The sequence below is a fragment of the Perognathus longimembris genome, chromosome 6 (assembly GCF_023159225.1).
Source record: "Perognathus longimembris pacificus isolate PPM17 chromosome 6, ASM2315922v1, whole genome shotgun sequence".
NCBI lineage: Eukaryota > Metazoa > Chordata > Mammalia > Rodentia > Heteromyidae > Perognathus > Perognathus longimembris.
The window spans coordinates 28114000-28132596 of record NC_063166.1 but is presented as its reverse complement, the minus strand read 5'-3'; the positions used below and the strand labels follow the sequence as shown (position 1 = coordinate 28132596).

General features: G+C 38.9%; 1 protein-coding gene across 1 annotated transcript in view; it reads right to left on the bottom strand.

Moving 5' to 3' along the window:
* Nucleotides 1–16752, bottom strand: part of LOC125352256 (androgen dependent TFPI regulating protein) — a 79413-nt gene extending 62661 nt beyond the window's left edge. Inside the window, exon 1 of the mRNA XM_048347377.1 lies at nucleotides 16691–16752. The gene's annotated coding sequence lies outside the window, so the exon portion shown is untranslated. The remainder of the gene's footprint in view (nucleotides 1–16690) is intronic.
* Between the last annotated feature and the right edge of the window lie 1845 nt (nucleotides 16753–18597).

Sequence of the window (18597 nt, the reverse complement as noted above, 5' to 3'; positions counted from 1 at the left end):
TAGTAAGTACCAAACATCAGGAACTCGGCATGGGAGGAGAGAAGAAAGAGCCAGCAATGGAATCAGAGTAACTAGGTCTTCACTTGTCAGGGCTGCTATAAGAAAACACACACTTGGAGGCTTATAAATATTTTATTACAGGCCTGAGGAATAGAAATCAAAGATCAAAGTGCTGGCAGGTTCAGTGTCTGGTGATATATCACTTTGGGTTCATAAATGGGGCTTTTTCCTGTGTCTTCCCATGGAGGAATGGGGAAAATAAGCTCCTTTAGGCTTCTGTATGGCATAAATCCCATTCAGGGTTCTGCCTGCACGATCCAATCACTTTCCCCAAATCCTAGCACCTCTTGCCATCACCTTAGGAGTGAAGGTTTCAACATAGACATGTTTCAACATGCAGACCCAAACATTCATATCATAAATCATTCCCAAAGGACAGAGTGATCCAAAAAGTAAATGGCATAATACTCTTACACAAAACACAGCTTGGGCTAAAACTGCACATGGTAATGGTAACTAATACTTAAAAAAAAAAACAAAAACTTACTGCTTGCCAGGCATTGTTATAAGCACTTTACATATATTAACTCATTTACTACTTTAAATCAGCACTATGAACTTACTACTAAAACCATGCATTTCATGACCAATGAGAATCAGAGCTGAAGTGTGAACTATAATCAGTATATCTTACTGTCACAAAAATTAATTCATAATAATGGGTACAGTGCATATGCTTTAACTCAATATGCTCTATTCTGCTGAATCCCTTTTATTCATTTATTCTCATTAGAAAAATTCAAGAAAAGATCAGAAATATTTTGTAATTTGATGCATATATGAGTTACTATGCTATCTCCTTTAACATGATTTAGTGTTTCCATTGAGACATCATAGATTTACTGATTTTATCCCTTTATATAAAAACCTTGAACATAGTCTAAACAAATAGATAAAGATTGAGGCAAACATGGGAAAGGAAGGGAGATAAATACCCAAATCTCTGATATGTGTGTCCAAACATGAAGACTGGCATTTTATTAACACATTTTTCTTTACAATTTTCACAAAGGCCACAGATGAAACCTCCCATTAATATTGATATGGTTATTCCAGTGTATTTCTAAGAGATTAAATGTTTGACACTGGTATCCAGTTTATCATCAGCATTTTAATAAATAGTAATATAAAATATGTGCATAGGAGGCCTTGTACATAAACATTATACAATCTAAACTCAATATCCATATTTTCTTATAAACCCTTCTACAAAAGTGTTGCCAAAAGAAAAGCTCTAAATCATGACCATATTTGCATCTGTTTATATCCCAAGTAAATAACCAGATGCGTTTTCATGAATAAGTCTTCCCAGTTCTCCCTAACCAAGAACCCAGGTAGAGTTTTTGAAGGCATATAATATTTAAACTAATATATATGAATCTGCCACTGCCTCCCTTCCTCCTCCCTTCAAGAATTTGGAAGACTCATGTCATATGGAGGAATAATTGGAGTGAAATGAGAATTGTTCACTGACAAAATTTTAAAGAAACAAGCCTGACACAAATTTAATTATTTCTGCACAGGAAATATTAAGATATAAGCCTACTTATATTAAGATATTTTCCTACTTTGGCTTGAACACTGTGGGTAACTTCCTTAGTAAATGTGACTTTCTTTTTCGTGACTTACCCTCAAGTGTAAGGGAGACTAGAAAACTATTCTTTAATTTGCCAAAGATTTGTTTAACAACTATTATTTCCCAGTCACTAACTATGCCAGAGAAATGATCTAGGAATAAGAGTCAATTGCTAATGTTATGTTGTTTATTTTATATTGTGACAGAGGAGACAGACAACAAACATGAAGATAATCAGAAGCTGATTTTGTAATGATGGAAATTTCTGTGCAGAACAAACACTTGGATGCATGGAGAGGAAAAAGAAAAACAAGTGGCTGGGAGGTGATGGGAGTCAGTCCTTGAAAAGCTTTGTGTGAGCAGCACAGTCTCTCCATGCACTCCTGACACGACTAGTCTTGAAGTCTTTCCAGTGAGCTCTTCTTTTAGTATTTGCTTCTATTATGTTCATAGTTCTTTGGGAGCTGGTCTACCTCCAGGCCCTCATACTACATATTTTCCTGAGTAGTTGATTCAGTCATGATTTCTACCATTCATTTTTATACCATTCTAAAGATAACCCTAAATCTATCCCCTCCAAGCTTCAAATACACCTTCAACGCCCTGTAGTTGTGAATCTTAATGAGTCAGATACATCGCAAATTGAACATTTCTAAAACAAGTTCATTTCTACCCAGGATGGCCTGTTCTTTGTCTTAAGAATGGCTCCACCAACTATGCTGTTGTTTCCTCTCTCTTTTGTACTCCTCAAGTGCAACTAATTACTAAATGATGACACTTCCCAAATCAGGCTCAAAACAGTTCCATTTTTTCTCTTAGTTCAAGTCTTCTTCATTCTTGCATGTACCATAGTGACTATCTCCTGTTTTCCAGGGTCCCAGTTTCATTTTTCATTATGTTCTTTACGAAGACTAGGGTAGTCTTTCCTGAAATGCCACATTCATCCTTGGTTCATGTTCCTATATCAGCATCAGCTATGGCATTATATCTTGTGTCTGTTTAATAAACTGCCTGCCTTCACCTGGCTTTGATATCTTCCGTAGCCTCATCCTTTATCTGGAATGTGAGACAATAATAACCTGTAGCACATTGACAGAGCTTCCCACCCAAACCAGTGCCTGTGCTCCTCCTGCCTCCTCCCTCTCTCAGCATGTCTGCCTAGTTATCTCAGAATCATCTTCTAAGATGAAGCTCAGCAGCTTCCTTCCCCAGGAATCCTTTCTCAAACACTTCCTCAGTCACATCATGCATGCCAAACTGGCTCCTCTGTCTTCCCTAATACCCTAGGCAGCTCTGAAATTGTGTGAAGAGTATGAATAAAATGTTTAAAATATGCCATTATGTCTGAGAGTTCATAGATACTGTATTTGAGTTCCTAGAACTTAGCAGAGTCCGGAGTACATAGTATTTTACAAATACTTGTTGAATAATAAATAAATAAACAATCTGATTTTAAAATGTGCCAAATACCTGAATAGAGACATCTTAAAAGAAGACATACAAGCAGTCAACAGATAAAAATTCCTCCACATTACTAACCAGCAGGGAAGTGCAAACTGAAGCCACAATGAGGTATAGCCTCAATCTCGTCAGAAAGGATATTATCACAAAGGTTTTAAGAAGTGATGGCATGTAGATAAAAGCATGTAGATAAAAGGTAGCCTTGTACACTTGTTGGTGGAACTGTAATATGGTACAGTTATTACAGAAAATAGTATAAAGGATCCTGAAAAAATTAACAGTAGAGTCATTACAAAATCTAGCAGCCTCAAATACAGGATATGCATCCCACAGAAAGGAAATCAGCATGTCATAGTGACATCCATGCACCCATTATTGTTGTAACATTTATTCATCATGATGTAGATGCATGCTAAACATCAATTAGTGAACAAGTAAATGTGTATATGTTGCCTATACAATGGAATAGTAGTGAGCCTTTACATAGGAAGAAGTCCTGCCAATTGTAACAATGTGAATAAACCCACAGGTGTGATGTTACGTGATATAAAGCAGACACAGAAAGGCAAATGCTACATGGTCTTACTTATCAGAAACATCTAAAAAAGCTATAGAAATAGAGGGTGAGAGCAAGGATGGAAAGTACAAGCTGGGAAAGTTGGCTAAAGGATATGAAATTTCATTTCAAAAGGAGAAACAAATTCAATAGATCTATTGCACATTATGATGCCCACAGTTAATAAAATGTACACTTGGAAACTACTAAGGCAGTTGATTTTGTGTCCTCACCACTAAGAATAAGTATATGAAGTAAGGCATATGTTAATTAGCTCAATTTAGCCATTCTGCAACAAATTCATATTTCAGAATATTACACTCTACATCATAAATGCCTACAAATTTTGTTCATAAATTCAAGAAATAAATAATTATAATGCATTATCTGTACAGGAAATGAATGTGATTATCAGGTATACCTGCTACATTATCTGTACAGGAAATGAATCTGTGACTATCAGGTATACCTGTTTACGCAGCTTTACTACAAAGATGGCTTGTTCATTACACACCTCCTACATTCAAAGCATTCAGCTGTTGGGGGGGGTGTAGGAAGAGATGGAATATTAAGATGAGTTTAAGTCATAACCTAAACCCTAGAGGAACTCAAAGCCAAGTGATAGAGACAGATAGGTAAATAAAAAAATTATGGGATGATGTGGTAAGTACTGTAATAAAAGTATGCATGAAACACTAATGGAGCCTAAATTATCCTGAACATTATTCTGTCATTTTAAAAGTACAGAAAATTTAGCTAAGAATGAGTGCACTGAGGAAATCATAGGAAACTCCAGACATCATACAGGGAAAGATAAAGTAATCTAACTGCATATAGTAGTCACGGGCTACAAAGAGAGCAGTTTTGCCTGGTAGGGATAGGACCCATTTTAAGGCCAGCCAATTTAGCTTATAAACATAAGTAAACACATTGGGGTGGTATGCAAGTGTATACAAATGTATAACTGAAATAAGGTAAATTCAAGATACAACTCAAACAATGTAATTTCTTAGAAAGGTAAAATCAAAGTTCTACAGAATAAAACACCCAAAGCAAGCACTGGAAAGGGGTGGGGTGAGATCCAAGGGGAAGAGGTGGACAAAGGAATAGGAGAAAAAAGGATGAGTGTGTGTGTGTGTGTGTGTGTGTGTGTGTGTGTGTGTGTGTGTGTGTGTTAAGATATAAAATTAAGGAGAGGGAAGGGGTGAGGAGGGATGATGAGAATGTTGAAAGTTGAAAGGGTAACCCTGATTAAGACATACTGTATTCATAAACTTTTGTTAAATGGCAACTCCTTTGTAAAACTACCTAATATTTTTTAAGTCAGCTACAGTAAAAAGAAAAAGAGGAGAGAATCAGGAAACCTGGGGCTTGAGGCAGACAGAATTCGTACATACTGATGTCTTGGTTACTGGATATTATTCTCATTGTGATTAATTCCTCCAACTATGAACAGAGCGTGTGGATACTGAAGGGGTGATTTCACCTCCCATAAATAGGGCATGAGCTAAGCTAAAGGGAAAACTGATCTTGGCTGACCGCTATAGAGTGTAGGGGGAAACCTGAGTCTATAAAGATACATCCCCACCCCATCATGTGGAGCCAGTCATGGTGAAAGGATTTGGAACGCACTCCATGGTGGTAGGAGTGTACATGGTAAGTGCAATGCTGAAGAGAGAGAGCTGGCCAGGGCACAGAGTCATGGAAGTAAGAGTGAAAAAACTGAGCGGGAGTGGCTTCCTTTTGGAACCAAGGAGAGACCTTTCAGCTGCTAGCTGTAGATGAGGGGGCCACTTGTCCTTCAGGAACACAACTGATATAGCCAATGGGACTAGGAGTAACTTCCAGGGCTGTCTGATGTGTGTCTATTCTCAGATTCTATCCATGATGGCAGGTGAATTCCAAATGCTCAGAAGGATTTGTTTTCTGTGTGGATTAATTCTGGCATTGAAGTATTCTTGATAATGACGTAGGGAGGTCTTTTACCCTTGAATTTTTCTAATTCTTATTAACTTATTGCTCAGTGCTATTGCTAGATCCCCGAAATTACTTCTGCTTCTAAATTAATATCACGGTCTCCACTTCTGCAATACCTCTCCCCAATGAAAGGTGGGTGATTGTGGTATAATGAAATGTGTGATGCTCAGATGTAATCAAGTTTCAGGGAGCCTGGAGTCTATGTCCAGTGCATTTAGTATTCCCAGGAGCCTTGTCCATTTATAGGACATGTGGCTGAGACTGAGAAAGAAATGCTTTACTCATGGAGTTATTTTTACCATACTCAAGAGCACTGGTTTCTCAGAGGCCACTGTGATTTCCCTGCTTTTAAAAAGCTAGAGCTTTTAGCAAGAGCCTTGGCTAGAGTCTGTTCACACCACACCAATGCTGAAAAGGCAATGGAACCTTTATTTTTTTTTAAGTCTGTAACTTTCTTCAACCCTCACTTTGTTACTTTGGGGCCACCAATCAGATCTGTCTGCCTGTTTCATCCCCAACTCGCATCCACAGTGCAATGCAGTATTTTGTTGTGGTTTTCACCTCACTCTGAAAAGCAGACTTCTCTATAACTAATTTTGAAGATGAATTTTCAGTGGAAAGATAAAAAATCCATCCTATTTACAAGCATGAAGTTTACTGACATTGTTTTAAGAGTTCAGATCAGGGGAAGAAAGGTCTGAGGTCAAGTTAGTGCAACCTTGTCATCTTTCAAAAGAGAAAATGAAAGCTGAGAGAGGTTAAGGGGTTTGTTCAAAGTCACAGAGCTATTACTGTGGAGGTAACTGATGGCTAGACTATAAACCTCCCACAACAGACAATCCAAGCATTTCTTAAATTATACATTTTGTATCCAAATTCTAGAATTTTCAAGTGAATTTCTGTTTCATAAATAAGTTTTGTGTCATGTGATTCTGTGAGTTGTTTTAAAGTTATTCACAAAATAAGTCTGCCTAGCAATGTGTCTTTCAGACTGTCATACTTTCATGTCATGCACATTCCTGATGATGAGAAAGGTACACATTTTCTCCTTCCTCAATTTCAAATTTTTATATCTTGGATTCATCATTAGAATTAGGGAATATATTCAGTGCTGAACAACTAGCACATTTCCATTTTCAAGCTTTCAAAACTTTTGTGTTAATTCCTGCTTTCCTGGAAAGTTCTTCACAAGAACAGCAATTGTACTCTACTTATTCTGTTTTTAGCACTTTCTCTCTCTCTCTCCCTCTCTCTCTATATATAACATGCCTCAGGTATACTCAAATACATAAAGTTCACTTCCCTTTGCTGATTTTTTTGTTAATGTTTCTATCATTTGTTGAGAAACAGGTGGGAAAGTTACTAAAAATAATCATGGATTGATCTATTTCTCTTTTTGGTCTTCTTAGTTTTTTGCTTTATTTTTAGGATTGCTATATCCTCCTATGGAATTGATCCCTTTATTTAAGATATTAATGTACCTCTTTGTCTCTAGTTTCTATGCTTGTATAGTCTACTTTATGTACAATTAATCTAGGTATTTCTCCTTTTGAAAACAAATGCTTACATAGTATATATTTTTCATTGTTTATATTATCAATCTGGCTATTTCTTAAAATTAAAATGAGTTTCTTATATGCAGAGTATAGTTGAAAATGTACTTTTTGTTGTTGTTGTTTTCAACAGTATGACCAATGTAATTGGTATATTTAGACCATTCATATTTAAGGTAGTTGTTGATAAGTTAGGACTCAAACTCTTCTATTGGATTATTTCTTCTTTGTCTCTTCTGTTTTAAATCCCAATTCCTCCTTTCTTGCCTTCCTGTGTGTCACTAGAATTAATTTTAAGATTCTATTTTGAATTTTTATAGTGTTATGATAATATCTTTTGTGTAATTTTATTGGTAGCTGCTCTGGATAGAACAATACATACATGACCTTTTCCTTATTCTACTGCTAAAATCATTCTACTAGTAAAGTTTTGACATCTCAAATAAAGTATGTGATGAAATATGAATTCCTTTCATTTTAATCCCTTTACTTTTCCTACTCTTAAATATCATAGTCTTGAGTCTTAAATGGTGATACAATTTTTGTATTTATTATTAAGCATGATTTTAAACCCATAAAAATAATTAGTCTATCCTATGCACCCTATTTCTTCCCTCTGTCTTCCCTGATTCTTCAAGTTTTCTTCCTTCCTTCCTTCCTTCCTTCCTTCCTTCCTTCCTTCCTTCCTTCCTTCCTTCCTTCCTCCCTTCCTTCCTTCCTTCCCTCTCACCCTCTCTCTCTCCCTCTTTCTTCCTTCCTTCCTTTCTTTCTTTCTTTCTTTCTTTCTTTCTTTCTTTCTTTCTTTCTTTCTTTCTTTCTTTCTTTCTTTTCTTTCTCTTTCTTTCTCTCTTTCTCTCTCCCTCTCTCCCTCTCTCTTTCTCTCCCTCTCCCTCTCTCTTTCTCTCTCTCTTTCTTTCTCTCTTTCTTTTTTCTTTCTTGTCATCTGTCATAGGGCTTGAACTCAGGGCCTGGTGCTGTTCCTGAGGATTTCTGCTCAAGGCTAGCACTCTACCACATTGAGCCACAGCACCACTTCCAGTTTTCTGGTGGTTAATTGGAGATAAGAGTCTCATGGACTTTCCTGCCCAGGCTGGCTTTGAACTGTTAATCTCAGACCTCAGCCTCCTGAGTAGCTAGGATTATAGGCATGAGCCACTAGCACCCTTTCAGTTATTTGTTTGTGACAAAGAATTGTTATGCAGCCTAGGCATACCTCAAACTTGCATTTTCTGTGAGTGTTGGGTTTACATGCATGCATCATATTACCCAGCTCCTTTGGAGATACTTTATAGGTGGGTCTACTAGCAGCACATTTTGTTCACTTTTCCTTCATGTGAGATCTTCATTCCTCTTTTGTTTCTGAAGAGTGGTTATGTAAGAAGAATGCAGTATCATCTGTTGGTTCAGCATTTGCTATATTCTGTGCCATTTCCTGTTGGCCTGGTACTTTCAGATGGAGAGCATGTAGCTATTCAAACTTGTGAGAGTTTTCTTTCTCTGTTTCCATGACTTTGTGTTTAGTTCTCAGGAGTTCAATTGCAGTGAGGACTTATTTGGTCTTATCATACGTGAATATTTTTTCAGTTTCTTAAATCTGTCTTTAACCAAATTTGGAGAATTTTCAGTCATTATTTTCTCAACCCTACTATTTTTCCATTATCTTTATGGAACTCAAATGACATTATTCTTTAAAACATTTGTTATTGTTTGGCATTCTCCTAAATACCCATGAATTTTTTTCTCAATTTATTTTTCTCTCTGGTTTTCACACTGGGAGCACTCCATTGATATGCCTTTAGATGTTTTGATTCTATTTGCTGCCCTAACCATTCACTTATTTAATTTTTATTTATTTTATATTTTTAGTTCTATAATTTCCATAACGCTTTGGTTTCTTTACTTATATTTTCTATGTTTATTTTCTGCAGTCAAATGCTCTATCCCTGAGCTATACCCCCACACCCTTCTATGTTTATTTTCTTCAAGTGAATTTGTAGTTAACTCATTGACTTTTTAAAAATAATAATTCCCTTAAAATGTTATCAGATACTTCTAGTATCTGATTCATCTCTGTTTTGTTAGCTTGTTTTTTGTAGTTTTTATCATGACTGAGACATTGTAATTATATCCTGGACATTATTACTATTATTCATGAATCTCAAGTCCTTCTTACATCTTTGATTTTAGCATCCACTTGCCCTGCTTAAATTTGGCACATTGATCCTAGACTGCCTTATTAACTTTCTGTCCTGTTTTTTTTTTTTTTTGGTTTTTTTTTTTGCCAGTCATGGGGCTTGAACTCAGGGCCTGAGCACTGTCCCTGGCTTCTTTTTGCTCAAGGCTAGCACTCTGCCACTTGAGCCACAGTGCCACTTCTGGCTTTTTCTATATATGTGGTGCTGAGGAATCAAACCCAGGGCTTCATGTATGCAAGGCAAGCACTCTACCACTAAGTCATATTCCCAGCCCCTTCTGTCCTGTTTTCTATACTATTTTAGGATGCCACTTGGACACTCAGGTTTACAACCAAAATTACCAAAGTTTCCCTGTGGAGGAAAATCCTCCCCAGTCAAAGACTATCTCCAAAAGCCAGAAGAGTTCAGTGTCCCCAGTGTGGACAATATAATGCTATGAGGAAAGGTGGGCCATCCTCCAAACTTGTGTGTACACCATGGGCTCCCATTCTGTTGTGTACCAACATTCACAATGACGAGACCATCCCTATCTTCCTCTTTCTACATCTATCCACACTGTAGATGTGTACTCATAAACAATGCTAACAAGGGACCAGGATTTCATTTAGTATATAACCCAGATCAAGATTAATCTAGCTTTGGGAATACAAGTGGCCTTTATTAAGAAAGTAGACCTATCAAATTTCAAAATGAAGTCTATCTAGAATTACATATATTGGTTACGTTTAGCTTTAAGATATGTTGCCAGGGATCATTATCAGATACATCCTTTTTTGTTTTGCTTGTTAGTTGGTTTTCTACTTATTTTTACATTGCTGAAATGATTATCACATGACATTTTGAAAGTTTTTGGTTTTCTGCTTGAAAACATAGGGCAGTGCTTCATAAACACAGGAAAAGGTTACTGCACTTAAAAAATCCCCTTATTTAAAAAAAAAGCAAGAGGAAAAATACAAACAGCTAGACTGCTTATTGCAGTGTTGTTCATATTCATTTGGTCAAAGGAGTTGTTTTGGTTTATCATTTACCACACCATGAGTAAAAGTGCCTTCAGAAAGCTGTTTGAAAGTAGAATGCAACGTCATAGAACACTTGTTTACAAAGCAGCTGAAACTGAAGGTCAAACCTATTGGACTGTGACATTTTTCTGCTTTCCCATTGAAACTGTATTATACATATTAATTATTCATCTGAGACTGTTTCTCATTGTTAGGTTAGCTGAGACCCAGTCCTCGTATCTTAAGTATTTTCCATCAGTTTCCTCTAGAATATTAATGGTATTTTGGGGTTACCCAAAGTGATTCTAATTTGTTTCATTGGTGCCCCAAACTATACAAATAAAACCAACTTCTTCCTCACCTTCAACAAAAGTAGATTTCTTTGGAATCTGACCAGCTAAAAAGACTTCCATATAAGTTATGAATTTCTGGCTGAAATAGAGCTGGTCATGAGCTTGTTAGGCCTTTCATCCCTGGTACCCAGCTCTGGAAATCTTGATTGAGGCTCTGTGTTTGCCATCAGTGACATCATTGTGTGAGTCCTAAGAGTGTGCCAGCCAAGGACTGCCAAAGAATGTGTGCAAGCTTCTGGGTGCCTTGAGGGGCTCTCCGTGTACTTCCTGTTCATCTGGGGATGTTGCTGGCCTACCGTACATTCTGAAGAAGTTTGTGCTTCAAAATGAAGTGAGAAAATATTTTCATAAATGGTGACTAGGATAAGCTTCGAAGTTAGGGTTTTCTATTGCAAATCTTGAGTTCAGCTTTTTCCACTTGTGTAGCCATGGGTGAGTCAACATTTGTATTTCAATTTCCCCAAGGGAGACACCAATAACACCAAACTCATTGCCTCTCATATTAAATGAGACAATACATGTGGGTGCTGTGGGAAGAGCCAAGACTTGTTTCTCTCCCTCTCTCTCTCTATCCGTGTGTGTGTGTGTGTGTGTGTGTGTGTGTGTGTGTGTGTGTGTTTGCCAGTATTGGGGCTTCAAATCAGAGAGAGCCTCCTGCGCTCACTCTTAGAGATTTTGTTTGAGGCTGGTGCTTTACCACTTGAACCAAAGCTCTACTTCTGGCTGGCATTGACTGGTTAATTTGAGATGGTTAACTAGAGATCACAGACTTTCCAGCTTGACTGACTTTGAATTAGCATTCTCAGATCTCAGCATCCTGAGTAGCTATGATTACAAGCATGAGCCACTAACATCTGAAGCCAAGCAGGATTTAGATACTCAAAACACACTAAGTATTATGAAAAGACAAACTTATAGAATTTATACAACATGTGTCTCCTACCCCCACCCCTTGGACAGAGCATTCTTATGGCCCAGAAGTGCCTCATTGCCAGGGTGGGTGTCCTAAATTTAACACTAGTTTCTCCACTGTTAGCAGCCCAAATTCTTTCCAGAAAGCATTTGGTGGGAACAATTTCCAAGCATATTTCACAGCTGTCTTGAGGCCAACATTAGCTTTCAAACTGAAGAAAAGTCTTCATTGACATTGGGGGTTTCCATGAAGATTGTAATGACCCAGAATTTCCCACTAGCCTCTGTGAAGTTTCTTAGGAATTGAAAAGGGCAAGTGAAATTGACCTAAAGTATAATGTTCTGACTTATCAACTCTCTTTGAGAGAATGTGTATGAGCATGTGTGTGTAGGCATGTATCCCAACTCCTTTCTCCTGTCTTTGCATAAGAAAAACTTCATTGATATCATAAGATGAAAAGATAGTGAATCCATTTGGCTTGGTATGGAATGAGTTTGAATGAAATTTAACCCTATGAATTGCAACTACCTGAGAAAAAGAACGGAATAAGGAAGAGAATTGAACTTGGCCTTTGAAGGAATAAATCTGTCATTGTTAGACACTGGGCATTTAAAATTGTTGCAATATATTACTTTCATTAACTTGTTGAAACAAATATGCTATTCATACAAATAATAATAATAATAATAATAATGTTTTTGAAACACACCAAATGGTTTATGTAGTACTTTCCACAATTCTCTCAGCTTCGTTTCCTATAGCAGTCTAAGAGGTGCATTATTACTCTTGTCAACATTTGGTGAAGCCACATCTGAGCCTGTAGGTGGGACCTGATGCCAGTCTTACCACTGGAAACCCATTTTTCCAGGGGACTCTGTATTGTATTTGCAGCTGTTCAAAGACCTAGCCTGTTTTGCCATAATAAAAATGGTTATTTTTACCAAATGAAACAAAATTCACTGTATATATTGCTCTACTAAGCTTTCTCATCAAATAACTTATAAGGGTTTTGCTTTATCAATCTTAAAAAAGAATGTCATGTTTTTCCCTGGAGAATCCTCTCAGCACCTGTAGCAGAAATACTGCCTTGTATTTTCCTACATAAAGTGGAGTTTGCCATGAGAAGAGTTCCTGGGAAGTGTGATCACCATGATTATCACTCTCCATACCACCATGCTCACGATGACTATTTCTGACACCATCTGTGGCACATCAGTGAACATGTTAGGTTCACACTAGACTATCTGGGCACAGGGAATGTAGCTAGTTCTGAGTAACATCTGCAACAAACAAATTGCTATGTTTACAGTGGTGGTTTTAGCATCGAATATGCAAATAGGCAATTTGTTTGTCTCTCTTTCTTCCTTTCTTTCTTTTTTGTGCTGGGATTTGAAGTCAGGGCCTCCAACTCTTGCTTAGCTTTTTCATACAAGATTCTCAAGTGATTCTCTGCTACTTGGGCCACAGCTTTACTTTCAGTTTTTTGCTGGTTAGTTGGAGATAGTGGTCCCAAGGATTTGTCTGCTTGTGTCTGAGCTTGAACCATGATCCTCAGATCTCAGCCTCTTGAGTGGCTAGAATTAGAAGCATGAGTCACTGGCACCCAGCTAAGCTCAATGTTTTAAAGAACAGTAGTTGAAGGGAAATTCAAGAAATACTCTTCGAGCTCTGTACTATCCAATAGAACTTTTTGTAATAATGCAAGTATCAGTCTATCCTTAATATGATATCACCAACCATATGTTGCCATTGAATTCTTGAGATGTAGCTGCTGTGAATGAGGAACTGAATTTCTATTTTGTTGTATTTTAATTGATTGCTACTTAGATATCCCTATATGGGCAGGAGCTACCTTGCTGGGCAGGGTAGGCCTAGAAGGACCAAACATCTTAATTTCCCTTTCTTGGGATGTGAGATTTTTTAGTGAGCAAGGTCTTTAGTAAATTGGGAGAATTGGGCACTGTATAGTGAATTACTTTTGAAAATATATTTGGTAATTTTGGAAAAAGGAATTAAGACATCTGGCAGCTATGGTGTAGAATAAAAGGGAAGAGCTATGCAGAATAGGTTACAGAACTGAGATTTCCTCCCCAAGAAAAGCACAAATTAGTGTTTTCAGAGTAATGAGTTAGTGAGGAATAATCCTGGTAACTGCAGTTGTCTATGTAAAATTTAGTGGAAGTATGAACATAAAGCACACAGGCAAGGGGTCTTCTCAAAGCACTTGCAGAACTCAACAGTGACTGTCCTGACTCCATCGAAGAGTGAAAGCCTGCTGATGGCTTCACTGAGATTTTAGGACTGCCTTGACTTCTTCATCACAGCCAAAATTATGATTAAGAATGACTGGAACTTTCCTATTGGATGATCATTTGCCTGTAAAAAGCTTTGTATTCCAACATTCTATCTACCTGCCAACCAGAATCTAAAGCTTTCCCCTCACGAGTTAAATATTGTTCTCTATTAAAACAAAATGTAAGCTGAGCGTCGGTGGCTCATGCCTATAATCCTAGCTACTCAGAAGGCTGAAATATGAGGATCACAGTTCATAATCATCCACAACATAAAAGTCCATGAGCCCCTTATCACCAACTGAGCACTAACAAAGCCAGAAGATGATCTTAACTGTCAAGTCCCGAAAGGGAGAAATAAATCTATTTGTCTCCAACACTTTTGATTACACATCCTTATCAATAAGTTTTTGAGCTATGTTTCACATAGGTGCACAGTTATGAGTTATTAGGATCAATCCATGCATTAATATATTTTGAAAAAGACTATCATTTTTATTGTGTGTTGTGTTGTTTTACTTTGCTATTCTCACATCTCTGCATCCTTCAACTCAATTTAGCATCCATATGAAAATACAAGTTGAGTGTCATTATCCAAAGAACCAGATGTGTTTCACATCTGAACTCTTTCCAACTTAGTAATATTTTTAGACTTCACTGGATGGACAATTATCATCCAAATATCTCAGAGAGTTTTGAGCTTTGGTTGTCATTCAAAATGCTTCACATTTGATAGCATTTCCAACTGGAATTCAGTAATACTGGACACATAGGAATGCTGTCATCTGTGTCATGAAAGTTCCACAACACCAGGGGTTTAGGGAAACCCATACCTTAATTTTAAGTAGTGCCTATGCTCAAATGTAAATCTGTTATTTGTTGCTCATCAAAACCTGAATATGTGGGATTGGGTGTGTGGCTCAGGGTGGTAGAGCCCTTGCCTAGTTACTATGAGGTGCTGAGTTCAATTCCAGGATGAAAAAAAAATCTCATTATATTACAAGAATAGAATCTTGAAGATTATTCCAAACAGAATCAACAAATAGGACTTCAGACCCAGGATCCAGAGGTTTTTCTGCTTTGATTCAATAGGAAATCTAACAGTAAAAGCATGCCTAAACATGTCCCAGTATGAGTGGCTGACATTAAGTATCTCTTCCTATCTCTCCTGTTGCCTATTTTTTCTTCTTTGATCCCCAAACACTCCACTAAAACTTATCCCTTTTTTCACTACTCTCCTCACAGTTTTCAGTGTTTGCCAGGTGCCTATCAGCTACTTTTACCCCTGGGTGGTTGAAGAATCTAAAGAGCTGGGGAGGGTGTAGTAGAGAGACGCCAGGCTTGAGTAACTGGCATGATATAATAGCCAACGATTTCTCCATTAGCTTGTAGTTGGGGGCAGGGTGTCAAGATGCCCTTCTTTAGACCTGTGGGTACCTGCCAACCCCAGCAAGGTCACATCCCCCTAAAAGACTAGGCACATGTGGAAATATGTGAGACTGTAGGCACACTGGCTGTACTGAATGTCTCTTCATGCCTTTCTTTCTCAGGGGATAGACAAGACTTGCTGATTGCAAAGAAGAGGTTAAATTACAGTTGCAATTCATTACAACTTGGGAAGGAAGGAAGATGGGGGAAGGGCATTTTCTGAACTTCAAAGCACCTGACTTCCTATGGAGAGCTCATCACATATGCTGAGCACTGCTGCTGCTGCTCCTGCTGTTCTGGCTAGGTGAGTTGGGTATAGCCCAGTGGGAAGCTGTGCTAAGGCTTCAGGTGATAGGACACACCTGTGTCTCATTGGATTCCTGTAGTCTATGTCATCCAGAATGGTCCCGTGGTGGCTGAGTTTGACATGCCAGATGTGTTTTACCAAGAAAAAGAACCTCAGCCCCACTTTGGTTGGCCAGTCCACTAGTGACTTCAATAGCTAGACTTTTAGAGGAGTTTAGCCTAGGTTAGTGAACAGGAGTGGAGTCCAGGCAAGTGACTGGGGCAGGTCTGGAAAGTTTGTCCTGCCACCAACCTGCAGTTTGTATTTGCAGGTTGTATGGTCCTTGTTGCCCTGGTTCTTACCTTGGAAGAAAGAGAGAAGCCCTGTCTATCCTGGAGCTTTTAATACAAATGTGGTCAATTGAGAAATCTTGGAGTGTCATAAGGGAATGGGATGGTCTTTGTGGTGTTTAAATTGAGGCCACAGTAGGAATGGAAGAGAGAAATATATTCTGCTCTTGGATCCCCTATCTGATAGACAGGAGCCCTCCCCCCCCCCCACCAGCACCCCTTCTGTTTTTCCACCCCAAAGCAGTTAATGGTGTTAAACCTTTTTCATGAGATTTTATACTGGAACTATATATGACCAGACATCTGGCAACAATTTATTGGCACAGAGGAGAAATACTCAGAGAAATCAACTTCTGAGAAGCTACGTAGAGCCAACCCCCCCCCCCCCCACACACACACTTCAATGCCTATTGCCTTCTAGGCAACCATTCACTCTCACCCAGTGCACACTTCACACACCTGCACTGACATGGGTGGAGCAGACCCTGCCACCTGACTCTTCTATCAGAACTGGAGACCAAGCTTGACTTCCAGTAGTCAGGGAGACTTCCAGGCTCACAGATCTGAGAAAGGCTCTGTTTGGGAGATCAGAAAAGTTCTGTAGGAGGAGGTGACCCCATTATCTCCTCCCCCAGGTCACATGGCCACCTCTTCATCCAAGCCAGTAAGTAGGCTGAAAGGAAGGACACTCACCTGCGAGCTATGTGGGATTTCGTCTAGCCTTATAGGATGCATCTCTTCCTGGATACCATCATCATCCTGATGTCCTGAGAGGATGAAGCATTAAGTAAGGACTTCTGGGAGGGTTAACATGAGTCATTTTGTTACTAACAAAGAAAAGACAGAGACAGCTCTGCTCCGGGTTGCCGATTGGCTGCTAAGAAGGCTGTCAAAGGTGAGTGGGCAGCATACCTTGGTGATGATGGTAGCAGCCAAGCTTGCTGGGAAGTGTGGGTGCGGTCCCTGGCAAGACATGTTTTTTTTTTTCTTCTTCTTGTGAGTGGAGTTTGAAGACAACACCCTCAGAGTTGGCATGACTTCCTGGAGCAGGAGGTGCAGGAGCTGGGGAATGGAAAGACAGTATGTGAGTGTGGGAATACTTGTGTGTGGGTGTGGGCTGTGCAATCCCTGTATCAGCATCCATCCATCTATGAATTTTGTTATTTTGTTACTGTTTTTGTTTTTGGTGTGTATGCTTGTTTCAGGGTTTGAAATCATGATGGCCTTGTGCTCTTGCTTGGGTTTCTTGCTCATGGTTGATTACCACTTGAATCATGCCTCTGGTCCAGCATTTTTAATCAATTGGGGATAGAGTCTCTTAGACTTTTCTTCCCTGGCTGGCTTTGAATTGACATCCTCCAAGTCACAGCCACCGATGAGGCCAGGATTATGAGTGTTAAGCCACTGTGCAAATGTCTTCCTTTCTTTTTTGATCTTCCTACCCAAACTCGTAGAGCACAGTCCTGCAATACCAAGACATCTGTGCTAAGAGATTTCCTTCTGTACAGAAGGTCTCCAACTCTGTAAGACTAAAGAAAAACTGCCTTGAGGATCCATGTGCCACTGTTTCTTCAAATGCTGAGTGAAGAGGGATTCTTTCTAGTAGCCATCCTGGGGGTATAGATTCATTTTCTCCACAAGTTAAAGAATTAAAAGCAGGAAAGTGTTTAAAGTAGACAGAGAAAGTTTATTTGAAGGTGGGAGGAAGGCCACAAAAGTAGAGAGAGAAGTCCCGAAACAAAGTCTAATGGAGTCCTCTTGGAGGACAGTTTTCATAGTATGGTGCTCCTTCCATATCTTCTCTCCTGATTGCTTGACAGCTTGCTCATGTATACTTCCCTAGCTCTGTCCATTGGTTGAATGGGTACCCAGTGCATTATGGGAAGGAGAAGCATTTGGACAGGAACCTGAGGCACTATGGGAACAAGAAGAATCATAGTGGGCTATCAGTTATCTGCCACATGTTACATCCACTACTTTTTGTCTTTATCTTCCCAACAGTTCCTCTTTCTTCACTAGGAGCAAGGCGCAGAGCCTCCTGGGCCTGACCCTGAGCCTAATACTTAGCACATTTCTTTCATCCTCATTCTCCTCTACTTAGAGGATCTACCCCATATTTCAGGCCCCAGCTTGCTCTATTTCCCTATTAAACCCCAAGCCCTTTCACTTGCTCCTTTGCTCAGAGGGGGACATGCCTGGAACTGTGATTTCAGGGATACTGAATGTGACTTAGCTCTTGGGCAGGTTGTGGAATCCTGTGGGCTGTGTTTGGCCCAGATACCACCCCTGTGGCCATGATTACTTTTAATTGGGGAGGGGCAATCGTTGCAGCCTTTTGTACAGCTCTCATCTGAAAAAAAATCTTCAAATTCTTCATACACTCCCCCTTTTCCATACCATCATAAGCCATTGATAATAATAATAATAGCTATTATTATTATTATTATTATTATTTTCTGAAAAGTCTCCCTTCAGCCAAGTCAAGGGTACCCCTGAGGGAAGGAACACTTTCCCAACACCAAGATGACCTTGCCTCACCTTTGCCTATTAGCATAAGTGCCTACCCAATTTAGGGGCAGCATCCTGCATCCTCAGCTCTT